General features: G+C 43.2%; 1 pseudogene; it reads left to right on the top strand.

The window, feature by feature from the left end:
• Positions 1-238: 238 nt before the first annotated feature.
• LOC113888100 lies at positions 239-27,630 on the top strand (annotated as a pseudogene).
• Positions 27,631-27,666: the final 36 nt, after the last annotated feature.

Genomic DNA, 27,666 nt, shown 5'->3' with positions numbered 1-27,666 from the left:
AACATCACAGACTACACTCTAGATCCAGACCCTTTCCCCAGTGCCTGTTTTCTTCTTAGCTGTGACTGATCCCTATCTCTCATTTCCTGAACAATGGAGCCACAGTGAGGTCTCTTAGTCTTTACTTTTAGCATTGTGATACATTTCTGTTCAGATTATAAAGTCAATGATATTCCTTCAGTAGCCATGATATTTACTGAGGACTTCTTCTGGTACTGTGACCATCGACCTGTCGTTGATGATTTTAGAGCGCACTGATAAAGTGAACCTTTTACAAAGAAGAGCACAAAGCTGGGGTATTTACCAAAGGCAACACAAATATTGGTCTGAACAGGTCACTTCCCAGCAGCACCATCTGCTTCCCATCAGAAGCACGTGATGCTCATATGGACAACCAAGCAAGACAGTAAGTGACCAGTCAGCATGACTGACATGTACCAACCAAAACCTTGTAGCTAAACATGTCATTCTTCTCTCCAACCTGGCAGAGTGAAAAATGATGGGATGAGGTTAATGTTTGAGCATTCTTCACTGTAGCTCTAATATCATTTGGAAAAATGTAAAGAAGACTTTCCAAGCCTATATGGACCACTTTGTTCTCTCCACTTCCCCACAGTGCTCCATATGCCATTCCACCCCATCATCAGAGAAGTGGTTTTCAGAAACAAGACCAAATGCATATTAACATGGAGACAAAGCAAAAGCCCCCAGAGAGAAGAATGGAGAGAAACAGACAGGATAAGACCTTTGGGAGCTGGTTCAAGATCATAGTGAGTGTCCTGGCTAAATGGACCTAATGTGTAGAAGATGACAGACAGTCATGTTGGACTTATGTAGAGATGCTGGGAACTTTTCTGGGGAAGTGGAGTTCATAATCCATCTTATTACTACGAGGAATCTTCTTAGATCATCTAAGGATGAGTTCAGAGAAGCAACAGAAAGGAAACAGACTGGCTGCAAGGAGGAACATGGGAGAGCTTATCTAAAAGCAAAGGAGGAAAAAATAAAATAAAATAAAAGCAAAGGAGGAAACTACTGCCAGGGAGATGGAGGACTTCACACCAGATTACGTGTTTGGCTCTAGCTGGGTGTAGGAGGAGGTTGAGTCTCTGGGGTCTATGTCAGAGGGGCCGGTGAGGTGTACCTCATGTGGAACTTTATTAAAGGAAGTACCTGTGAAACATACTAACTTGATTTTTTCAGGAAAAGTATTTGAATGAAAAAAAAGGGGGTACCTAGAAAATCCATGTCTGGTGCCAAAGTCAGTGATAACAGATATTGTCCTATTTTCAAAAATGATTTAAAGCCTGATAAAATGTCCTAAAGCAAGACACAATTGTGTCTTACCTTAACCTTGGATTCTATTATATCAATTTTGTTTCCCATTTCTTCTTTGGCTCCTACATTGCCTTTGGTATAAAATATGATGAGAAGTGGCTGCTTAATTGCATTCTGAAGCAATTCAGTGTGCCCTTCATTCTAGTCAAAGTAAGAGAGGGCATGGAGGCGATGAAAGGAAAAGGGGTAGGTGGCAAGCACAGAGAATTCAGTCTGGTCTCATGTTCTGTTTCTCCTGTCACTCTGAGAAAATGCAAGCCCAGTTCTTTGTAGAGAATGTCAACATTGCCTGTGCATTGAAGAATGTCAACAGCAAGATTTTCAGTGAGGATAATGAAAGAGTGTGTGTCAGGGGCTGACTAAGGATAAGAGGGCAGGGGAGGGGCATGGTCTTGCTTGATCCCATGCACAGATTTCCTGGAGCTTACCCAGCCCCTCTTGTGTTCTCTACAGATATCTATCTTTGTTGAACCCTGTGACACACCCCAGTCTGTGCAGAAGGCGCTGAAGTCTGAAAAGGTGGGACAGGTAATGCAGACTTAGCACAAGCTGTGCACTCATACCCAGACAGTCCTCTTCCCCAACCCACCCTCAGACTCAGAGCCACTGAACCCCATCCCTAACTCTGCAGCTTACTATGAACAAACCATAGGATGCCTGCCAGCAAGCTCTTGGTATCCAGAGACTCTGCTTTGTCCCTGGTATGGCTACAGCAGTAATTGTAGGGGAGGTGAGGGTAGAGGGTCTGTCTGGGTAGAGCACTCAGAGATGATATCATGGGGTATCACAGTTGGTGCTGTAAGTACACCAGCGTGGACCCTCTCAGCTTGTCTCCCTCATCCTGGCTTCCTGGAGACTTGATAACCTGTCATATTGGAATGACACAGAACTGTAGAAATGGCATGGCTGCTTCCCTTCACATCCATTCAGCAATCATGCCCAACTTGAGGACCTAGGCCCAGTGTTGGGGCTGATGGTGTGGGTGGTCAGATAGATCGGGTAGAAAAAGCAGATTTGTCTCAGTTATCCCCTTTGGGATCCTCACTCTCTTTTCTCATCATAGCTTTTGTCCTTGGACCTGAGCAACAAGAAGCCCTACCTGGTGCATGGCCTGTCCACCCTATAGAGAATGCTTCCACCAAAAACTTGAACCTCTCCAACACTGAGGCGAGGTGGGGCACCCAGATCCTCCTTTGAAAGAAATGTGGGAGGCCTCATGGGGTGGTGACAGATGAGCGGAAGTGGATTTGTAGGGAAAGGAAGGGTGTGGGTGCAGAGCCATCTGGTCCATGTGGGTATTCCCATAATTCCAGGTGAAGGCTTCAGGGGAGATGGACAACAGTCAGCAGCTGGAACCAGAAGGGATGTGTGCAGACAGAAATACTGTGTGCACCGCTTTCCGTGATAACCAGTATGAGGTCTTCCTCTGCCTTGTCTCTACACCCCTATGTCTCACCTCTCCCCTCCTCCGTCCACTCCATATTCATCCCCTTCCATCTCCCTCCCTACCTCCTGAGCCCCACCTCAGTCACCTCCCTGCCACAGCATCCTGGGCCTGAGGGCATCCCTGAGGTGTGTCCTGACTTTTTGAAAGAGTGCTGGACCCCCAGTGAGGCAGCAAAGCACCAGGCTCTCTCCCCATATCCTCTTCTCTCCACAGCCTTCCCTGGGTCCTGAAGGAAGGAAGGGAGGGATGGAGGGAGGGGAAGAAGGCCTGCAGACTGGATTTGAAGTGCTGGCCCTTGTGGAACCAAAGAAGGGAGTCGGAACAGTCTGGCTGGGAGTTACCCATGGAAGGAGATGAAAGAGAGGGTGGTAGGAAGGAATGGAATAAACAGTCTCTCTCTGAGTCAGTCCATGGATTTGTGACATGGGTGAGATGACCTAAGAGCCCTGGAATGGTAGGATACTGGGCTCTGTGGGGGGGCACACAGGGCTGTGATGATGTAAGTGACTTGCTCCAATGAGGAAGGTCATGTCCACAGTTTCACGGACTTTTCTCTTTTGTCTTAATTTTGACAGCACCATCCTGGAATTGTTCCCCAGGTTAAAAAGCTTGGTAAGTGCATTCCTTGATCACAGACTCCTCTAAAGAGCACTGACAGTGCCCATAAACTACTCTGAAATCTATTAGGACCCATTCAAGTTCCATTTTTGAACTTGACCCTTAAATGTCCTGGGGGAGGGGGGCGTACCATTCTCTGTGGGAACCTGAAAAGGCTCTGGATCTTCTTTAGCCATGTGTGCCACAGGCTTCAGGTAAACCATGGAGGTGACTGAAAATGTAGTCCTACCACTGGCATTTCCAGGGACACTTTCTTCCCTGACCTCTGATCCCCAACCCATCCTGGGCCCATCCTTTTCCCTGACCATCCAGCACCACATCCTGGACTGCACTGCTGACTTCCTCTTCCCTCCCCTAGGATGGCCAGGAGACACTCTCAGGTTCTAAATGTGCTGTGGAAGCCCCCAAGTGCTTACCAATGCGTAAGGTGAGTACAGAGGATCCAGCAGGGTTCTAGGTGGTACAAGAGTGTGTGTCAGCCCTTGTCCTGAGGACTGTTTTAATTCCAGGGAAGTTTCTTTGGCTCTGATCAGGTGAACAGTCAAATCCTGCAATTCCTGCAGCAGTAAGTACCCCTGGGAATCTGAACAAGGGGAGGGCCAGGACAGGGGAGGCCACCCAAGCTCAGGTCTGCTCATGGGAGTTTTCAAGTCTTCTTTGCGCTTCAGACCACAGAGAGAGACTCGCCTCACTTCTTCCCTCAGCTATTACTTGATCCATGACTATGGAGATCCCTAGGAACTGCTGGGCTTTTATCATGAGGAGGCCTGCTTCTTCCTGACCATTCCATTCCACTCCAAGGACTCAGGCTTGTGAGTATCACAGCGTAGACTCCTCCCCCAGGCCATGTGGTTCCCCAGCAGATGCAGGGCAGCTCCTGCTGACACCTATGCTGGCCAGACCACCACCCACTATTCCTCTGTGTCTCCTAGAAGCAGCATGCATGCGCACTTCTTGGACAACAGGAATATGAAGATGCTCAAGGACCCCAGTGAGTGTGTGGTGGGAAGAATGGGCCGGAAAGGGTGGTAAGGGGGCCAATCACAGGCTCCATCGTGTGGCTGCCCTGACTTTCCCTTCTTCCCCTCCCCCACAGACCCGCGTGTCCAGATGATGAAACACACAAACATGACATTGTGCGTGCCCTCTGTGCATTACCCAAAACTCAGCATGACTTCAGCTCCTTTGAGGTGGACACACCTGCTCCTCGCTTGGTGGTGAGGGGCAGAAAGGCGCAGGTGGGAAAGAGGATGAGGGGTGACTGAGTACCTGGTCTCTTCCTTATCAGGAAACGATGTTCTGCTTCTCTGTCAGTGGGGTGTTCAAGGAAGGTGAGTGTGTGTAGCCCGCTCCCCCCAGATGCCACACTGCTCTCTCGCCTGGTCAGGCTCCCTCCCACCAGAACTCTTCCTTCCAGATTCCCTCCCCTCCCCAGCCCTCAGTCTTCCCACAGACAACCCAGGTCTGAACTGCGTCCATGTCTGCCCTGCCCACCCTGGGCACTAGGGACACAGGCTGTGGAGTTTGGTGGCTCCCATACCAGATCCTTACACTGAGAACCTGGGCTACTACTTAACCTCACAGTTTCCTCATAATATCCATCTCTTCAGCACCTGAGAAAAATGCATCCCATGAACTTGTGAAGTGGTTGTCATGGGGACATGTCACTGGGAGCAGACATCTCCTACAGTTGCCCTCCCCATTCCTGACATGCAACTCCCCATGTGAACAGCTATCCCTTCAGCATGAGTGTCAAGTCTGACCCTGACTGGGGAATGACGTGGGAGCCTGTAAACACGTGGGGTTCTTAGGGGGTACTCTTGCTTATTGTTTGTTGTTTGTTGTTGAAGTGGAAGGCATTTCTCAGGGCTGTGTCTGTGCCTTCACCCGGACCTTCACCACTACTCCCACCAGCTCTTCCAGGTGAGAGCCATGTTGTGGGTGGGATGGCCCATCCAGCCTGGGCTCAGGGCCCTGGGCATGTGGATGCAGATCTTAGGCTGACTCAGTATTGTGGAAAGCCAGCAGGGAGATCCAAGGACCAGTCTAGCCTAGTGGTTAGGAAGAGCATGGGCTCTGGAATCAGCACATGGGTTCTCTCCTTGACCCAGTGCTCACGCTCTGTGTGACCTTGGTCAAGTCACATGATCTGTCTGTGACTCTGTCTTCTTCTGAAAAAGGGGGATCAGACTGTACACTCCTGTACTGTAATGTACTGAGTTACTGTTCAGGGTAAATGTGAAGTTGTCCCTGGGTTGGGGAACAGACTGTCCATTGAGTGAAGCTGGTAGACAATCTCTCTGAAGGTGAGCTCTGTGCGAGGTGCAGCGGAACCAGTTAAGGAGCCTGGGGACAGACACAGGAGGGTATGGAAGGGATCTAGTTGCTGAGTGTTAGTGTGGAGCAGTCAGGATTGGGGTGCAGGTGGTCCATCCATAAATTGTCCACATGTGCATTTTTCCTCCAGTCTTTGTATAGTGAATGAAGAGCTGTTTGTAAGGGAAGCCAGTCCCAGTGAAGCTCAGCGTCTGCATTCTCCATCCCAGTGCCTACACTGTCGACCACGTTCATGTTCCGCCTCTCCCCTGAGTAGCAGGAAATGGTGTGGGCTTTCTCCTCCCAGTGTGGAATCACCTCCAATAGTCTCAGAAGTGACTGCTGCGTTTGCATGGAGTTGGGAGGGAGCTGGGAGGAGTGGACGAGTAAGTAATGGGAACTTGAATGTAAATTGTTTTCCTTGTTTATTTCAGTTATTTCTACCCTGAACATTTCATTCTTAGTACATAGTAAGCTACTAGTTGTTTTGAGCAGGCTTGTATCACTTTTGTGAGTTTGGTGAATCCTGCGCCTGTCTGTACAGACAGTTGGGTTTTCAGGCACTTTTATCTTGATACACTGGGCCTGAGGTTCATTCCACTCTGTATGTCACAGTAGATGTCCAGTGGGGAGCAGGGAAAATCATTGTTCCACAACATACCACCCAAAGATACCCCTTTAATGTTTTCGTCTTCATTATGTCTTCCTTGAAGTTTGCTTATGTAGGTATAGGCATATTTGTGCATATATATATATATATATATTGTGTATTATCTACAGAAAATGAGATCTCATCGTGAGAGAGAGAAAAGGAAACCAGAGACAGAAACGAAGAGAAAGAGAGGCATGTGGCTGGATGGGGAAGTGAAGTCCAAGGATTGATTACTTAATCTTCAATGCCTTGAAACTTGAGTAAGATTAAAAGTTAATGTGAAGGAGCCATCCCATCTCATTTTTTACCCTAAAATTTTCCCATGTACTCATTTTCTTTCTTAACCTCTTATTTCTACTGCAGAGTAAAGAGATATTTCAAATGGGATAGTGTAAATTTTAAGCCCAATATATATTGAGTTATTAGTGAATGAAAGAAATACCATTGTATTTCAGTAAAATGGTAGTACTTTTAGTGTTTTGTCCCACATGGAGGCAGCAGATATTGGAAATTCTGGTGTGACATGGCTGGATGTTGCATGATCTGATACCCTCTGCAGTGTTGAATGGGAGACAGGTCCAACATTTTCCTATCAATGTATTAACATAAGGAGCAGTTCAGGAGCAGCAGTTAGGCAACACCACAGCTTACTGCCCTGTTGCCATCTCTCACTGAAATCACCAGGTGAGTCAAAGGCAAGCCTGTCTTCCCAGCATGGGGACTGGATCCGAGTCTGCTCACAGATATGATGTTGGGTACCTCTTAGGAGCTTCTGAGTCTCCCAAGAGATTAGAGTTCCTTCTCTCTTTAGAACTTTGAACTCCAGCCGTATCAGAGAGACTTTGCTTCCTTTCTAATGATATCTACTTTCTCATTAGGAGAACCATGAGAAATGACAGCGCCTGCCTTAGCCCCAGGCTTTCTCACTCACTCCTCAGGACAGCTCTGTGTTAGAGATGAGTCCCATTTCACAGATGACAGAGCTGCTCCTCTTATAGCTTCTGTCGCCTGTCCAGATAAGCAGGAACTTTGGGTGAGGTTCTGTCCCTTGCCCTCTCTGGAGGACAATGGAGCAGCCTCCCTTTTAGACTATGGGCTAGAGAAATGGTCACTTTGCTCTCCTGTGATATAACAGGCTCAAGGGGTACTCCCTCAAAAGCCCCTATTGATGAATATAATACTGCACAGACATGTGCACATGCATTCATTACCTAAGAAAAGAATTCATTATGTTCAGTTTCATGAGGAGATGAATTAGAATTAAAATGAATTGCCAGCATATCTACGTGTGTGTGTGTGTGTGTGTGTGTGTATCATCGGGCTGTGTGTAGGAAATGTATAATATTATTACTTATAAAAGCACAGTATGTCAGGTAAATATGTGGAGATGACATACCTCTGAGAGAAAGACATTTCCTTCTTTACCTCGGAGTCTCCTTTCCCTAGTGTGCAGGGCAACTTTTGAGGACTGGGGAAAAGAGAGTATCATTTACATGTGGAAGCCCTTTAAGAATCCAGTCTGGAAGGTTCCACAGGGGCACTTTTTCTGATACCCAGAAGCAAAGAGCTGAGAGATGGCAATGGAAGGGCAGCTATGGTGGCCTTCAGTGGAGAGGAGCTGATCAGGGCAGAGTGCTTCAGCTAGGCACCTCCCTGGTAGCCCCCACGTCACCGCTGTCTGCAGCTGAGAACCAGGAACGCTATTGGGTAAGAATCTTCCCTGGGTCGTTAGAGGATGGGCACAGGGCCAAGCACCCAGGGAGAGCCCAATGCTTGTCTGCATCCCTCACCTCCACACCCTTCACTTCCTATGTACTCCACTCTCAGTTGGGTTCATCCCTAACTTCTTGCTGATTACCACCTCCACCATTCATATTTTGGCTGAGTAGTAAGAAAAATAATAGTACACATAAAACTGAAAAAAAACCCATAAAAATGATAAAAGATACCAAGCACACATATTAGATAAATGACTAACTTATCAAGGTAAATCATTCAGCACATAATGGTTCACAGCATCAAATCCTGGTCTTCTGACTGAAAAGGCTCTGCCCATCACCTCTGTTTCTGTAGTGAGTGTACTTATGCGTTAGGACTGAGGCCAACACAGGTAAGGGACTCAGCACAGGTCCTGTGGTCAGCTGATGACTCTGGAACTGGAGATTTGCTTGATGACTTCTGTCTAGCTGACCTGTGCCTATTCTCTGCTCTCCTGTACTAATCCTTCCTTGGGGGTTCAATAAGAAGTTACTTCTGGTCAAACTAGAGTTTGAAAAAAGACACCAGAAAGTGTGAGGAAATAGGAATTGATGAGATGGAACCAACGTTTACTTGATGCTACATTTCCAGACACTTTTTCAAATCTCCTATTTAAGAGGACATAGGCAGAAATGTTCTGAGGTGCTGCTAGTGGTAAAGAACCTGCTTCCCAATGCAGATAGACATAAGAGAGCAGGTTCGATCCCTGGGTCAGGAAGATCCCCTCGAGAAAGAAATGGCAACCCACCCAGTATTCTTGCCTGGAGAATCCCATGGACAAAGGAGCCTGGTGGGCTGCAGTCCATAGCATCGCATAGAGATAGACACAGCTGAAGCGACTTAGCATGCACACACAAGATGCAAGGTGGGCCAGGAGTAATACATCTCAAAGTCCCGTTGTATATGAGCCGTTCTCTGAGGTTTTCTCCTTTTCTTCTAACAAGTCTATAAGTAGGCGCCCGCAGTCCTGTTTTACAGATGGTCAGCCTCAGGCTGACAGAGAATGTAAAATTTCCAGGGTCAGATGCTTACCCTTTGCCCTCTGCACAGGCCAAACCAGCAGCTGCATTTTAGATGATGGATTTCCAGGGCTTAAAGACTGATCGTGGAAAATTCACCTGATGTAGAATCTAGGTTGTGTCATGCTCCCCACTGGACATGAAGATGATAATGGGGACGAAGTCCTACTCCCTGGGCCAGGAGGAATGGGTGTGGGGGCCACAGTGATTACCTGATTCCTGAGGTGCTGAACTGAACCCAGGAGGCAGCACAAGCTGTTACTCTTTGGAAAGAGGACCTGGATTGTAGGACAGTAACATGTTCAACTACTATATGAAACCTGTTTTACATTTTATCTCATTCAGCCCTACTCTTTTCAAGGCCAATATGCACTCACAAACAGTGAGAAAGAGAGTTTTTTGCGTGTGATTTTTTTTTTTTTTTTTACTTTACAGAATTGTATTGGTTTTGCCATACATCAACATGCATCTGCCACGGGTATACACGTGCTCCCCATCCTGAACCCCACCTCCCACGTCCCTCCCCATACCATTCCTCTGGGTCATCCCGGTACACCAGCCCCAAGGTTCCTGTATCCTGCATTGAACCTGGACTGGCGACTCGTTTCTTATATGATATTATACATGGTTTAATGCCATTCTCCCAAATCATCCCCCAAATCATCCCCCCCTCTCTCCCACAGAGTCCAAAAGACTAAGCTTATTATACAGAGTGAAGTAAGCCAGAAAGAAAAACACCAATACAGTATACTAACGCATATATATGGAATTTAGAAAGATGGTAACAACAACCCTGTATGCGAGACAGCAAAAGAGACACAGATGTGTGTGAATTTTTTAAATTGAGATACAGCTGATGTAGGGCATTATTTTCAGGTGTACAGTAAAGCAATTTGGATATATATATGTATTTCAGCTTATTATCCATATATTATTATAAATTAATCAGTATAATGTCTGCACCTTACTGTAATTCCTTATTGGATACCCTTTTTGTGATAAAAGCTTGTATCTGTTAACCCCAAATTCCTGTTAATTAATTTCTGTCCCTCCCCACTCCCTATCCCCTTTGGTAATCATAAGCTCAGTTTGTCTGTCTGTGAGTCTGTTTCTGTATTGAATATAGATTCATTTGTATGATTTTTAAGATTCAACATATAAATGATATCATATCATAGTTACTTTCTCTTTCTGACTGACTTAACTAACTATAATATTCACTAGGTCTGTCTATGTTGCTGCAAATGGTAATATTTCATCCTTTTATGGCTGAGTGATGGTCCACTGTTTGGGTGACTGTGTGTGTGTGTGTGTGTGTATCATATCACATCTTCTTAAGCTAGTCATCTGTTGATGGGTACTTGTGTTGTTTGAGTGTCTTGATTACTGTAAATGGTGCTGCTATGAATGACAGTTTCTCTTCTTCTGGCTATGTTCCCAGAAGTGGAAATGCTGGATCCTATGGTAGCTATATTTGTAGCTTCCTCAAGTACTTCCATACCAATCTCCATAGTGGCTGCACCAATTAATTCCCACCCGCAGTGTATCAAGGTCCCTTTTCTCCACACCCTCTCCAGGACTTATTATTTGTAGACTTTCTGATGATAGCCAGTCTGACCCATGTGAGGCATAACCTCATTGTGCTTCTGATTTGCATTTCCCTAATATTTACTTATGTTGAGCCTCTTTTCCAGTTCCTCTTGGAGATCTGCATCTCTTTGGAAAAATATTTAGATCTTCTCCCCATTTTTTCATTTTGTTGTTTACCTTTTGTTTTAGAGTTGTGCATTTTGGATATTAAATCCTTGACAGCCACGACATTTCAAATATTTTTCTCTCATCCCATAAGTTGTCATTTCATTTTGCTGATGGCTTCCTTGCTGTGCAACCTTTAAGTTTAGTTAGGTTCCATTTGTTTATCTTTGTTTCAATTTATTTTGCCTTGGGAGACTGATCTAAGAAGATATTGCTATGATTGTTTTGTCAGAGTGTTTGTTGCTTCTGGTCTCAGAATTCTAAGAGTTTATATTTAGGTCTTTAAACCATTTTGAGTTTATTTTGTATATGGTGCGAGGGGGTGTTCTAATTTCACTGATTTACATGTAGCTGTCCAGTTTTCCCAGCACCACTTGTTGGAGAGACTGTCTTTTCTGCATTGTACATTCTTGCCTCCCTTGTTGAAGATTAATTGACCATAGGTGCATGGGTTTGGGCTTGCCGGGTGGCACTAGAGGTGAAGAATCCTCCTGCAATGCAGGAGACGTGCGTTCCATCCCCGGGTCAGGAAGATGCCCTGGCAGAGGGCATGGCAACCCACTCCAGTATTCTTGCCTGGAGAATCCATGGGCAGAGGAGCCTGGTGGGCTACAGTCCATGGGGTTGCAAAGAGTCAGACACGACTGAAGTGACTTCGCACGCAGGCACACACTCGTGGGATTATGTCTGGACTCTCTACTCTGCCATTGATACATATGTCTGCTTTTGTTCCAGTATCAAGTTGCTTTGATGACTGTAGTTTCCTAGTATAGCCTGAAGTCTGGGAGGGTTATGCCTCAAGCTTTGTTCCTTAACTCAGGATTGCTTTGGTAATTCTGGGTCTTTTTGTAGTTCCATATAAATTTTTGAAATATTTGTTCTAGTTCTGTGAAAATGTAATAGGTTTTTTTTGATAAGGATTGCATTAAATATGTTGATATCTTTGGGAGGTGTAGACATGTTTAAGTGTTCTGATCTAAGATCATGGGATATCTTTTGAATTCTTTGAATTTTCTTCCAATTATTTGATCAAGGTTTTAGAGTTTTTATGTCTTGGTTAAGTTTATTCTTAGGTATTTTTGATGGCATTTTAAATGGGATTGTTGTTTTTTGTGTGTGTTTTTTTTTTTTTTTTGCAATCTCTTTCTGATATTTCTTTATTAGTGTGATGGAATGCAATAGATTCCTATAGATTAATCTTCTATCCTGCTACCTTGCTCCGTTCATTTCAGGGAACAGAATGTAAAAGTTAAGTAACATGACCTAGGAAACAGCATTATTAACTACTACTTCAGGATTCATAAACGGGAGTTACAAAAATGATTCAGCATTTCCCATTTTATACTTTAACTGACATTCGACATCCCAGGAAGCATCATTATTCAGTTGTTCTTTTCAAAACAATGTGAAGAACATGCAAAACACTAAAACTCATTACAAAGTATTGGATACCCTCTGCATAACAACATTAAAAGCTGTGTAAACACCTGGAGATATTATATTCACATATAGATTTCTTAAGCTATAGAGTAGGTCAATGATATCAAGAGCACACAAAAACACTTGAAAAGAAAAAAAAAACTATGTAAATAAGTAAGAATTAAATCATATTAAGTGAACAGGATTGTCATGATGTACCAAAAATATGATGCTATTTTTTGCAAAGAATATATATCAGCATGGGTGTATGAGTGTGATTAAATATGTTAGTGCATTACATGCAGAGAAAAATCTGGAAAGTAGGCACCAAGAAGTTAAGAGAAACTCATGTCTCTATTTTTTCCATATGTGTTAAACAAAGAGAAGTATTAATTGGTGACTTATCAACATATTAAGAGAAAGTTTTGTAAAACGGGTTTATCAACAGCTGAGTCACAAAAGAATAGTGTAGAAATACATTCATTGACTTAGGTATTAAACAGATCTCTGTAATGATTATTCGGTGAATATGCATTGTCAAAGATAGAGGATGTTTTTATTTTATAACGTTGCCTTTCTAGGGTGTTTTCAATATGTAATTTACTGAATAAAATGTTGAAAATACAAAAAATTGCACCCTGATAAAGATACAACATTCATATATTCATTGTTTCAGAAGGCGTTGAAAACAATGTATTTGACAGTTTTCTATATGTGTGTGTATTTATATGTGTTTTTTGTCTCAAATTGTTTATATCAATTATCCATACACTAATTCGTGCAGCTTTCTACTCAATTCACTAGGAGGCTGGATTTCCAGTCCCGGGCTTGACGATCCCAGCATGGGCATAAACACAGAAGGATTGCTGCCAGTGTGAAGTCTAGAAATCTTGGCCTGTGGAGGGGAATCCGTTCCATTCCACACCAATACCACGGCTCTTTCCGTCCCCCATCCTTTGCCAAACCCCCAGTTCAGACATTCACACCTGCAGTTCTGACTCTGTTCACCAGGTGGCAGCACTCTCCATTTTCTACATATTTTTCTTTCTCTCCCTCAAGGAAAAGACATTATTTTTTTTCAAAGTAAAAAGTTTCCTAAAAGACAGAAGTAGGTACAACGGGCTTTAAGTTTCTTTGAAAATTCAGACGTGTGTAAAAAGACTAACAGGATATGCGTGTAGTTTCTATCCTGCTTCTCACTGAGGTATTATGTATACCGTGTGTGTACTATGTGGAGGGACTGTCGGTCCAATTCCTTATCTGCACCTCAGCCTCTCTGTCTTCATCCGCAGACCTGCATAACTGGAAATGCCTATAGGAAACATGATGGACGTTAGTGGCCATCCCTTGGGGATGGGGATACAACCCTCATCCCTTTGACTTCAGACCTCATTCTAAGCAACAGTAGTCCAAGCTTGACCCCGAGTCCTGGAAACTGTCATGGAAACAAGAAATGATGTAGGTGAGTGGGAGAGCTTGTAACATGGGACAATGTGGCACCTTCTAACTCAAACCTCTGTCCTTTTGCATAGGACTAATAGGCTATTTATTACCTTTTCTGACTGGGCATTGCTCAGAGAGTCAAGGATGAGGTGGTCAGTGTTGGTTTCAGTTTTGCTTCTTCTCACCAGATCCAGCTGCAGGTTTCCCTTTCTTTTGTTCTGTCAAAATGGTACACTTTGGAATTGGTTTGGAATTTATTACCCCTGAGGAGATAAGAGGGTGGTTCTATCCATTTAGTCATCTGACATGTCCATTTGAGATGCCATGGAATTCCTGCTTTATAAAGATGTTCTCTGCCAGTCAGGGGGAGCCTGGCATGTATCCACAAGAGATGGAAAAGAATAGAGACTGAGCTATCAAGACAAACACAGGACAGAAACTCTGGTCCAAATGCCCAATTCTATTGACTCAAAGAAATGGTTTTCCCAGATTTCTCCCATGATGGTCACTTGTTTTCTGGGTTCCTCTTATACCTGACACTCTAATATGATCCTTTGTTCTCTTTCTCCTGTCCACAAATGTACACCCCCAGTCGTTTCCTCTAGAAGCTAGTAGTTGAGAAAAGTTTTCCAAAGATGACTTCAAATCCAGAAACAGGAAGGGAAAACCATGGTAACACTCGATTCCATTAAAAATTGCATGGCAAAAAATCACATAAGCAAAGTAAAATGAAAAATTACACATTGGGGAAAATATACAACTTATCTAACCAACGAAGTTTATGTCCTTGTACAGAAAGCTTATGAAAATAAAAGGCAAATTAGAACATTCTGGAGGAGATAGTGTACTACATACAAAGAAATATTTCCAGAAAATATGTTCCTTAAACATGTTAAAAACTATTTAACCTAACTCTTGACTAAGAGATGCAAAGAGAAAAAAAAAAAAAAAAAAAACAAGATGCCTCTTCTCATCATTTACATAGTCTGTGAAGTAATATGGAGACATATACGTTGCTGGTTGTAATGTGACATGGTACAACTCCTAACCAGGGAATTTGTTATGATTTTATAAAATTACCAGGAGACTTACCATTGGAATCAGCAACCTCTTCTAAGAAATTACCCTAAAGTAACAATGTAAAAAGAAAAAAAGATTTAAGTACAAAATCATTCCTGCCAGAATAATGCATACAGCAGAAGATAAGAAACAAGACACATACAACATATATATTCAACCAGCCCCCTGTTGCGAGGGTCTGGTTGAATAAACTGTGGTCCATCTACATCCAAAAGGACTATGCAGCTATAAAAACCAATAAGAGTAAAAAAAACCAATAAGACTCTCCTTCTCTATTGCTATGGAGTCATTGCCAGGATATAATGTTCAGTGATACTAAACAACAGGTGTAGAAAAGTGTGTAGAGCTGCTGCTGTCCCATAGGATAGCCACTAGCCTCAAGTAACTACTTACAGTAAGTTAAATTAAAATTACATGGCATTAAGAATCAATCACAGTTGCCACGTTTTAGTAGCTAAATGTTCAATTCCTGAATAAAATGTTAGTTAATGACTGCCGTGTTGAACAGCACAGATACAGAATATTTTCCTCGCTCCACAGAAATTTCTATTGGATAGCACTGGTATAAAGTATGACAACTTTTACATCTGAAAGGAGAAACAAATGTATGTTATCTGTTCTTATATTCTCTAAACTGGGCAGTAAATACAATTGATGATAAAAATGTGTACCTATAAGGGGACAGAAGAGCAACCCAGGATGCATGACAATGATGTAGATTTTCTGACTATGAGATCTAGGTTTATTAGCTCTATTCGCTGAAAGGGGCAAGAAACATTGACCAATCTAGTAGCAATCAGCAACTGTAGTCCCTGCACTGAATTTTCTAAACACATTTCCCACTGAAAGGCACCAGGCTTCCTGGAGAAATGCCTGATTTCTGGTCTAGGTAAGGATTGTACAAGGTGGGTCTGGACTGAACTCTCGTAACAGAAATTATATCAAAAAGAAAAATAACCTGAGGGGCTCCCACTGACCAAAGATAGAACAATTGGACCATCAAAAACATTCATGCTTATAATGGGGACTGCAGCCATGAAATGAAAAGACGCTTGCTCCTTGGAAGAAAAGCTATGACCAACCTAGACAGCATATTAAAAAGCAGAGACATTACTTTGCCAAGAAAGGTCTGTCTAGTCAAAGCTATGGTTTATCCAGTAGTCATGTATGGATGTGAGAGCTGGACTATAAAGAAAGCTGAGTGCTGAAGAACTGATGCTTTTGAACTGTGGTTTGGAGAACACTCTTGAGAGTCCCTTGGACTGCAAGGAGATCCAACTAGTCCATCCTAAAGAAATCAGTCCTGAATATTCACTGGAAGGACTGATGCTGAGGCGGAAGCTCCAATACTTTTGGCCACCTGATGGGAAGAACCGAGTCATTGGAGAATCCCCTGATGCTGGGAAAGATTGAAGGCGGGAGGAGAAGGGGATGACAGAGGATGAGATGGTTGGATGGCATCACCAACGTAATGGACATGAGTTTGAGTAGGCTCCAGGAGTTGGTGATAGACAGGGAAGCCTGGCGTGCTGCAGTCCACGGGGTGGCAAAGAGTCGGACACGACTGAGTGACTGAACTGAACTGACGTAGGGAATCCTCAGGCTCCCAACACGGGAGTCATCTGCTGTTCCCACTCTCAGCTTCCCTCCACAAGCCTGGCCACCTGCAGCCTGTGAGAGGTGGGCCAGGCCCAACTGCAGGGAATGGGTCTTGAAGGGCAGCCTGGGGGGCCTTGCAGAAACTTGGGGTGCAGAGGAAGTTCTGGGGTCTGTCCTTTGCACTCAGACATTGAAGGTCCATTTCAGTGCACCCCTCCCCAATATCTAGAAGCTTAAATGAGGCCAAAGATCGAGGGTGTGAAGGTTTAAAATATCCCAGCTGGCTCCAGATGGGGTGGACCACAAAATTGAAGCCAGCAAGCGGGCCTAGGGGGCTCATTGCCTAGTAGCGGAGCTGTGGGGGTCTTCAAAGCCTTCAGCAGGCCACGATTGGCTGCCCCAGCCCAGGAGGCTTTGCCAAGGAAAGCTGTCACCAGCCCCCCAGTTTGAGCCTCACCTTAACACACCCCACTAACCCCCTGAACACCTGATGCCACAATTTGTTCACACGTCCCCTCGGGCCCCCAGACCACAAGATGACCACATGCTGCATGTGGGTACATTCAGCCCAGCACACTTGCCAGGAGGATCAAGCACGTAGGAGGTGCCCCAAGGAAAGGGGACACCAGGGGTCAAAGATGAGGTATACCTGCTCACACAGATAGGTAATAGTTGTGGACCCAGGAATCATTTATGACTCTGCCGTATGATCATCCCAATTGAGCAGCCTCAGGGAAATCACATGGCTAAGAGAAGGGAATCTGTCTCTAAACAAATGTTACATTCAACAGTTAGGAAGGGTCTCCACTTCCCAGCATTTTAACTAAGGTCTTGAGTTGACAGTAGTTTCTCAACATGCATCACTCTGTCCTTTCCAAATAAACTCTCTTGAAATGAAGGCAAGCTCGTGGGTTTAACCACCCAGTTAGCAAAGCAGTGAACACCACAGAGACAGGAAAGGTTGAGAGCCTTCATGAACATCCAGAGGGGCAAATGTTCAAAGGGCAGGTTTCAGGGAAAATTTAGTCCCAGGATCATTCAAAGTCCCCATAAACAGTCAACAGAGGTAAATGAAAGCACCTTTGAAGTACCTTCCTTGTTGTTGTTCAGTAATTGCTCATGTCCAGCTCTTTGCAACCCTATGGACTGCAGCACACCAGGCTTCCGGTGTCCTCCGCTATCTCCCGGAGTTTGCTCAAACTCATGTCTACTGAGTCCATGATACTATCCAACCATCTCATCTTCTGCCATCCCCTTCTCCTCCCGCTTCAATCTTTCCCAGCATCAGGGTCTTTTCCATTGAGTTGGCTCTTCACATCAGGTGGCAAAAATACTGGAGCTTCAGCTTCAGAATCAGTTCTTCCAGTGAGTATTCAGGGTTGGTTTCCTTTAGGATTGACTGGCTCCATCTCCTGCTGTCCAAGGGACTCTCGTGAGTCTTCTATAGCACCACAATTCAAAAGCATCAATTCTTTGGCGTTCAGCCTTCTTCGTGGTCCAACTGTCACATCACTGCATGACTACTGGAAAAACCATAGTATTATACGGACCTTTGTCGGCAAACTGATGTCTCTGCTTTTTAATACGCTGTCTAGGTTTGTCATAGCTTTACTTTCAAGGAGTGAATGTCTTTTAACTTCATGACTGCAGTCACCATCAGCACCAATTTTGGAGCCCAAGACTATAAAATCTAACACTGTTTTCATTTTCCCCCATATATTTGCAATAAAGTGATGGGACCAGATGCCATTATCTTCATTTTTTTGAATGTTGAGTTTTAAGCCATTTTTTTCACTCTCCTCTTTCGCCTTCATCAAGAGGCTCTTTAGTTTTTCTTTGATTTCTGCCATTAGAGTGGTATCATCTGCATATCTGAGGTTATTGATATTTCTCCCTGCAATCTAATTCCAATCTGTGATCCATCCAGCCCAGCATTTCACATGATGTACTCTGCAGATAAGTTCAATAAACAGGGTGATAAAAGATAGACTTGATGTACTCCTTTCGCACTTTGGAACCACTGCTTTGTTCCATGTCTGGTTCTAACTGTTTCTTCTTGACCTGCATACAGGTTTCCCCAGAGGCAAATAAGGTACTCTGGTATTCCTGTCTCTTTATGAATTTTCCACAGTTTGTTGTGATCCATACAGTCAAAGGCTTTAGCGTTACTTATGAAGCAGAAGTAGATGCTTTTCTCGAATTCCCATCTTCTTTCTATGATCCAACAGATGTTGGCAATTTGATCTCTGCTTCCTTTGCCAATCCAGCTTGTACATCTGGACATTCTTGGTCCTCACACTGTTGACGCCTAGCTTGAAGGATTTTGAGCATTACCTTGCTGGCATGTGAAATGAGTGCAATTGTGCCGTAGTTTGAATATTCTTTGGCATTGGCTTTCTTTGGGATTGGAATGAAAACTGACCCTTTCCAGTCCTGTGGCTGTTGTTGAATTTTCCAAATTTGATGGCATATTGAGGGCCAGGACTTTAACAGCATCATCGTTTAGGATATGAAACAGCTCAGCTGAAAGTCCATCACCCCCACTTGCTTTGTCTCTAGTAATGCTTCCTAAGGTCCACTTGACTTCACATTTCAAGATGTCTGGCTGTAGGTGAGGGACGACATTATCGCAGTTATCCAGTCATTAAGATCGTTTTTGTACAGCAGACACCTTCTTTCGGGCACCTAAAATAATCCCAGGAAAGGAAAATATACACATGCCCAACACTAGTAATACAAAATTGGGTCACCTTCAAAATTGAGGCATCCATAAAGTGACCAAAAGTCTGTGTGTTGGTCTGGATACAGGAAAACACACTCCTTTCAGTCACTGTCTTCTTCGACCAGATTGTGGCTATCAGATTTTTGCTCTGCAGAAATGGAAAATGCAAAAAAAAATATGTAAATGATAGTGAAGGTGAATATTAAATTTGGAGTTACCTTGGTGTTGGAGAAGACTCTTGAGAGTCCCTTGGACTGCAAGGAGTTCCAACCAGTCCATTGTAAAGGAGATCAGTCCTGGGTGTCCATTGGAGGGACTGATGTTGAAGCTGAAGCTCCAATACTTTGGCCACCTGATGAGAAGAGCTGACTCATTTGAAAAGACCCTGATGCTGGGAAAGCTTGAGGGCAGGAGGAGAAGGGGATGACAGAGGATGAGATGGTTAGATGGCATCACCGACTCAATGGACATGAGTTTGGGTAGACTCTGGGAGTTGGTGGTGGACAGGGAGGCCTGGCGTGCTGTGGTTCACGGGGTCACAAAGAGTCGAACACGACTGAGCGCTGACTGAACTGAACTGAACTGTCACGGCAGTGCTGTGTTGTGATACACCTCACTGAGCTGATGAAAGGACTTGAGACAACAAAGGAGGAGAAAAGCCTGAGTGATGTCAGCGACGATGCAGAGATGGAACAAACCAGAGAGCTAGCAGGTGGACAGAATGTTCTGGCCAGGAATGTGACTCCAGGAGGCAGGTAGGACCTCACTGGCAGATGGAGTCCCTGGGGTCTGGGGACAGAGAGAAATTAAAGAGGGTGTATATTTTCCAGATGGCATGGGGCATCTCTTACTCATGAATTCTTCCCCTTTAGGTCTGCTTCCTACTTTCAAGGAGGTTCAGGGAACTGAGTATCAGCACAGTTTCCCTACTCTCAGTGGACCTGGTCCCTCTCTGCTCCGTGGACCAGTGACAGACATGTGGGGCACTTTACTCCTTACCATTGTTGTGACTTTTCAGTGTATGAAGGGGCTGTGTAGTGTCCATGGAAGCAAATATGGTCCTTCCCCAATCAGTCCTACACCCAGATAGCCTCAGTGCCCAGGAGTGTCCCATCAGTTACCTCTCAGCCTTATGTGCTTACCTGGGAGCCCCCACTCTTCACTCCAGTCAGTGTGGACTCCCCATCTCTTCCCTTCCATCCACCCCTCCTTTAGTCTTGCCCACTGTCCCAGGCCTGGGTCCTCTTTCAGGAATCTCTGATGGCTCCAGTGAACATCAAGATTGTTCAAGATTGTTGTCTATTCAGGATCTTTTGTTCCTACCGATTTTAGAATTATTGGATTTGGTTCTATGAAAAATGTCATTGTCATTTTGATAGAGGTTGATTTGAATCTGTAGATTGCTTTGGTGTTATGGTCATTTTAGCAACATTAAGATTTTCAATCCATAAGATGCACTATCTTTCCATTTATTTGTGCCTCTTTCATTTTCTTTCACCAGTGTCTTACTGTTTGCACTATAGAGGTGTTTCACCTCATTTGTTAAACCTGTTTCTAGGTATTTTATTCTTCTTTATGCAATTGTAATGATATTGAGCACCTTTTCATATACATGTTGACCATTTATATATAATCTTTGGGAAAATATCTCTCTAGGTCATTTGCCAAATTTTACTCAGACTTTTCTATATTGAGTTGTGTGATTTCCTTACATATTTTGAAAATTAATTGCATGTTATATACACAGTTTACAAAGATTCTCTCCAATTCCACAGGTTACCTGTTTATTTTGTTGACTGTTTCTTTTGTTGTGCAAGATGTTTTGTTTTGTGGTCCCACTTGTTGGTTTTTGCTTTTGTTACTTGTGCATTTGTAATATATCGAAAAATCACTGCCACGACCAATGCCAAGGAGCTTTTTCTTCTATTCATAAAACCTGGGAGTTTTATGGTTTCAGGAAATAGCAAGAGAACTAGAAATAGAAAAGGGACCTGAATACCTGAATGCATTTTTGCAATCTCATGATAAAACTTTAACCCCGAGGAGCTGTTTCTTATGGGAGTGAAGAAAGTGGTTTCTTGAAAGGAATCTACCCTTGGTGGAGATGCTGTGAAGATTTTTGAAATGACAATGAAGGATTTAGAATATTCCATGATTTAGAATATTAGATAAAACAGTGGCACGTTTTGAGAGGATAGACTCCAGTTTTGAAAGAAATTCTTCAGTGGGTAAAAGCTAACAAACAACACTGCATGCTAGTTGTTTCTGAAAAAGAAGAGTCAATTGATACAGCAAACGTTAGTGTTGTTTCATTTAAAGAAGTTACCATGGCCACCCCAACCTTCAAGAGCCACCACCCTAATCAGTCAGCAGCCATCAAAACACATGCCTGACCCTCCACCAGCCAAACGATTATGGCTCTCTAAACTTTCAGATATTTGTTAGCAAGTTTCAGCAATCAAGTATTTTTAATTAAGATATGCACTTAGTTTTTTAGACAACGCTATTGTACACTTAATGGCCTACAGTACAGTATAGACATAATTTTTATAAGACATGGAGAACCAAAAAATTTATGTTATTCACTTTGTTGCCATATGGGCTTTCTTGCAATGGTGTGCAACCAATTCACAATATTTCCAGCATATACTTGTATCTATAATTGAGGCAAGGTTGAGTGAATTGGTAGGAAGAATAAAGTTTAGGTTCAGAAGACGTGGGTCCCAGTCTGGAACCAGCCAATGAGTAGGAGCATGCCGTGCGGCAGTGTAGGCCATTAAAGTAGGTCCCGAACCTCAGGTTCCCCATCCAGGGAGTGACCACTCTCTCCTTCATACGGTCCTTGTCAGGATTTACTGAAACCACAAGACAGTAAAGGTCACCCAGAGCGTTGAGTCTCAGTCAGGTCTGGCTGAGGCTCAGTTTTGTCACCTATAAGGAATGCATCACAATGTAGAGTTTGTAGTTATGTCAAAAGGATTAAATGTTATATGTAGATTAAAGATAAGCCAGTGTCATTTTATGTACATAATTAATGAGAATATAAAAATGGTGATATCTCATCAGAGGTTAATGGAACATTTTTCTTCCTTCTTTAGTTTTTTTTTATTACTTTCAAAGCTCATTTAAATATTTTGAAATATATTTAAGAGTATTCCACAAAACAAATTATTCAAAAATTTTAAGACTTGCAATTCTACCTCAGGAAGATTCATTTGGTTTTTGCCACGCAAAACCAATCCACTAAAACTGACAGACTGTCCATACATTGCTACCATGGGCTCTTTTACAGAAGGAGAAACAATCCCCAGCTGCCACAGGTTCTCAGAAATACAGAGTCTGATTTTTGTCTGAGGAACGATGCTGCAGTTCCTTTGCTGAAGTGTCCCCAGCATCCCCCTTCAAAGTGGAACAGTGAATTTTCGGTGACTCTTCAGACAAGATATTTGAAAAGTTCAGCATCTGAAGTCCACTATGTGATGCTACAGCCTCTGAAAACTGGTGCGCTCACAGCCTTCGGTCCCCATTCACATGCAAAGTGTGTCTGGAGATGACAAATGTGGTGGAGTCGTTATATGCGTGAAGTGAAGTGAAGTGAAGTGAAGTCGCTCAGTCACGTCCGACTCTTTGCGACCCCATGGACTGTAGCCCACCAGGCTCCTTGGTCCGTGGGATTTTCCAGGCATGAATACTGGAGTGTGTTGCCGTTTCCTTCTCCAGGGGATCTTCCCGACCCAGGGATTGAACCCAGGTCTCCCGCTTTGTAGGCAGACGCTTTACCATCTGAGCTACCAGGGAAGCCCCCCATTATATGCCTAGTGGTAATCAAACCAGTAGGGTGTGTCTGGGACTTCTCACATGAGGTGATCTTTAAGCTGAGATCTGAGCTTAAGGAGGCTTTAGCCAGCAAAAGGGGTAAGGGTGGAGACGAGCCAAATATAACAGCAAGGACATACCCTGTAATCTGGTTCATCCCTTTGGAAAATCCAGAGTGGAAATCCCTTACCCATCAGTCTATCACTCAGGGAAAAACTTTGTGAACCTTAACAGGACAGCTGTAGAGAGATGTACATGAACCCCTTCTGCCTTCCTTGCTCCCACCTCAGGCATATACTAACCAGTTGTTCTCTAAGAGTCATATTATTACTATGATTTCTATGTGGGAAACCACAGAGAAGAAAATTGTTAGGCAAAGCAATCTGAGCATGAATTTATTTTATATATTCTCCCACTACTCGCAATGCAAAGCAACTTTTACAACATTTTTCATTCCTTTTCCCAAATAGCACTTCTCACTGGATAAAATTCAAAAACTGGAGATCTGTGCCACCTGGTGAACATATCTGGAATAAAAGCCTTGGAAGGAGGAAAGGAGCAAGATGCCCATCACTAGGAAATATCTGGTAGGATTTTATGGTAAATGAATCAGTAAGGGTGAGTCAGAGCCCATGTACATTAAATCTACTGGCAAGAACTTTTCTTCAGCCTCTCCCTCCCTGTTGTGACAGGAAACTGATATACATGTGATTAAAAGAGTAAAGAGAAAGTGTAGTGTGAAAAAAATTATCGACTCATATATAAACACAGTTAAGCCACATAAATTGTTTTTTGAAATGAAATTCACAACTAGTTCTATACTATAATGTTATAAAAATTGTCATTAATTACTTTTCTGACTTCAAATTAATATCTTTCTTTTCAAAACTAATGAAATGCAGGGATGTGTATACAATAGATAAAGTATATTTTTATGTTTTATTAATCTTTTTCCATAACACGAAATGTATTCTTGATAATTTACTTTGTTCCCCAGATATATTTCTCTGTGTACAGTATTAAATAAGTAAATTTACATGAGCATATCCGTTCTTCCACATGTTGTTCACAGTATGTATATACTAAGTTCTGTATCTATATATCTATGTTGATATATGTATGTATGTTTATGTAAATATACATATGTAAATGTATGTACATTCATATATACTTCCAATATAACTGCTTTTGTATTTGTTTGATCTTTATATGTTTGTGAATCATAGTTCTCATTCAAGTTTTTAAGAGACTTTAAATGACCCTCTTTACTGATCAGATTTATTTGTATTATATAGTATAAACCATGTGCTCTAAAATATGTTCCTAATATTTTGCCAATAATTTGATTTATTTTGTATGTGACATTTTTGTTTGGGAGAGACATGGGCTTTTTATCACTTCACTTCAATTGCTCTAATTAATTTTGTAACAGAGTTCCAAGCTTTTCTTGCCTCTCAGATCTAGTTTTGGTTGTCCTGGTGTCAATGCCATGTTGATAGGGTCCTCAAACAACCTTCTCCCCCATGTCTTGGTCTTGAAGATAGGTGAAATCCACTCCCTGGATATAGGGCCCCAGGAATTGAAGTGTCCTGAAGGATTTGTGTGAGGCTCAGGTTGAAGCAGAGGAAATTAGACTCCATGGAGGGAAGGAAATGGTCCTTTATGGAGTTATATTAGGCCAGATGCACTTTACATGGTATCTTGTATAGGCAAACACAGATTCAAATATTTTCCCCATTATTAATCAATGTAGATTTTGGGCTAAAGCTCTTTTCCATTTTGTCATGAGGCCCTCAAGTCTTTGGATCTAGAATTCCCAGTGGACTAGTACTCAATGCAACCCTATGCATTACTCACTTTTTCAGTCATGCACGCTAAATTGCTTCAGTTGCATCTGATTCTTTGCAACCCTATGGACTACAGCCTGCCCATCTTCTCTGTCCATGGGATTCTCCATGCAAGAACAGTGGAGTGGGTTGCCATGCCCTCCTCCAAGGGAGCTTCCTGACCCAGGGGTCGAACCCGTGTCTCTTGTGTCTCCTGCATTAACAGGCAGGTTCTTTACCACTTGCACCATCTGGGAAGCCCTTTATTTTTATATTTAAAAATAACCCACGAAAATTAAAGGAATTTTTTTACTGTCAAAAGAAAAAAATGTAAAAGATTGAAAAGTTTGGAGACAACATTTCAAACAGTATTACAGCTTTTGTGTTCATGTGCAAGAGCAAACAGGATTTCTGATAATCAATAGAGAAAAGACAAAAAAAAACCCACAAATAATTCATCTAAAAAACGAAATGCTTTTCAGTAAACATCTGGAAATATGCCAAACCATGAACTGAAGAAATGAAAAGCTGAAGATGTCATATTAAATTAAAAATTAATTTGCATACATTTGCATAGGTAACTTAAAATTTTATTTTATTTATTTATTTTTGCACCTTGTGGCATGTGTGATCTTAGTTCCCCAACCTGGGATCAAGCCAGTGCCCCTGGATTGGGAGTGCAAAATCTTAACCTCTGGACCATCAGAGAAGTCCCTGTAATGGAAAATTATAAACAATATTATATCTAGAACTACATACCTACCCAAATCCTTTAAGATAGGTATATGCATTACCATAAGAGAAACACATCTGGAAAATGTGCACTAATTGTTTACATTGGATACCTTGGGTACGTGTGGGTCATGATAATGTGATCGTGTAGATGGAAGGTTGAGAATAATTTTATTTTCCAGATATACATTTTCAATGTTTGAGAATTTCTGATTAGGCTAATTTGTTAAGAGGAACACTTGAAAACAACAACTAATTGACAAAAACGTCCAATATATTTACATGTTATAAAAATGTTCACATGTGGTTGTTTAATAAAAAGTCAACTTTTTCAACTTTTGACTTGACAATGTATCCGTGTATTCGTATGCATTTGCGTCTTACATTTCCCTCACCTCAGATGTTCACACACTCAGGTGTAGATTTTCTTCATCTCTCTCAGGCGTTGTACTTCTTTCAGGGCACAGAGAGCTGGAGAGGAAGATATTAAACATTCCAGAAAATTCTAGCTCATGAACTAGAGCCCAGGCTTTTCCTTCCTTTCTTCTTTAGAAACCCTCTGATTTGAGACTTTCATATCTACAGTTCTGGCTCTAACGGAGGCAGTGTTTCAGAGAGTAAAGTGAGCAATGGAGAGCTGTGGGGAGCAGCAGATGAAGCTTCCCTTGCTCACTCCCCCTAGGCTCACCCTCTGCTGTGCAACCCAGATCCCAACAGGAGCTGGGGACCCCTGCACTAGGGGATATCTGCCTACATTGGCTATTTTTTTTTTTAAAGGAAAGACTAATTTTTTTTTTTCTACTGTCATTGCAGTGACCCACCAAGCTCTGTTTGGTATTTCCTTTTTATTTTCAAGGATTTTTGTTGTTTTGGTATGATCTCTTTGGAATGGATTAGAGTTAATTCTAGCCACCTGATTATTTTTAGAATAGTCAGGTGGTGGCTCAGACGGTAAAGCATCTGCCTGGCAATTCGGGAGACCCGAGTTCGTTTCCTGGGTCAGGAAGATCCCCTGGAGAAGGAAATGGCAAGCCACTCCAGCACTCTTGCCTGGAAAATCCCATGGACGGAGGAGTCGGACACGACTGAGCGACTTCACTTCACTACACTTGCATAAACTTCAGAAAAACCCCTTTATTGCACCAAGTATTTAGTAAAGCTATGCTTCAAGAAGGCATCTTCCAGTCCATGGAGCTCAATTCCGGCCTGTTTCTCCCAGTAGCATCTGGATGACCCTAAACAAGTGCAGCACCTCAATAAGCCTCAGCAACCTTGGAAAGTTGATGATTCTGGTATCAACGTCCCCTTGTGAGGAATACATGAAAGAACAGATGTAATGTAGCAAGGACCGCGCATTTCCTGCTGCTGTCCCTCCAGTTCTCTGGGTCTGCAGAATGAAGGAACACGGTGTAATGTAGCTGATGCAGCAACTGGGACAGAGGGTTCTCTGTATTTGTAGCTACAAGTATCAAGATCCCTGCTGCTGCTGCTTCTGCTAAGTCGCTTCAGACGTGTCCAATTCTGTGTGACCCCAGAGACGGCAGCCCATCAGGCTCCCCCATCCCTGGGATTCTCCAGGCAAGACACTGGAGTGGGTTGCCATTTCCTTCTCCAGTGCAGGAAAGTGAAAAGTGAAAGTGAAGTTGCTCAGTCATGTCCGACTCTTAGCGACCCCATGGACTGCAGCCTACCAGGCTCCTCCGTCCATGGGATTTTCCAGGCAAGAGTACTGGAGTGGGGTGCCATCACCAAGATCCCTAAGCCTCCTGATTCTAGCTGGCCTCCTCTGCAGGGGTGGTACTGTTGGAAAGAGTTCCTTGGATGTTATGCTGGTAGCAAACTCAGAGGGCAGTAAGTACAGGAAGTTAAGTCTCCTCTGGCCCCCAAGACTCTCCTCCTCTATGACCTTGGGGAAAGGACTTCCTGTTAGGACGCCATCTTGTTTGTGTGGCTGTTAAGACGCCATCTTGTTTGTGTGGCTGTGACGAAGGTGTTTGGGGCTTGCACTCTTCTTACCTCAGCAGTTTTCCTTGATATTCTACAAGCTTCCAGCTCCAGACCCACAGATTCTCTTCCAGGGCAGTCTGTGAGGACGGTGGTGACAGATCTCTGCCTTCAGGCCACCC

The sequence above is a fragment of the Bos indicus x Bos taurus genome, chromosome X (genome assembly GCF_003369695.1).
Source record: "Bos indicus x Bos taurus breed Angus x Brahman F1 hybrid chromosome X, Bos_hybrid_MaternalHap_v2.0, whole genome shotgun sequence".
In the NCBI taxonomy this organism is placed as follows: Eukaryota; Metazoa; Chordata; class Mammalia; order Artiodactyla; family Bovidae; genus Bos; species Bos indicus x Bos taurus.
This window is presented reverse-complemented; position numbering and strand designations above follow the sequence as displayed.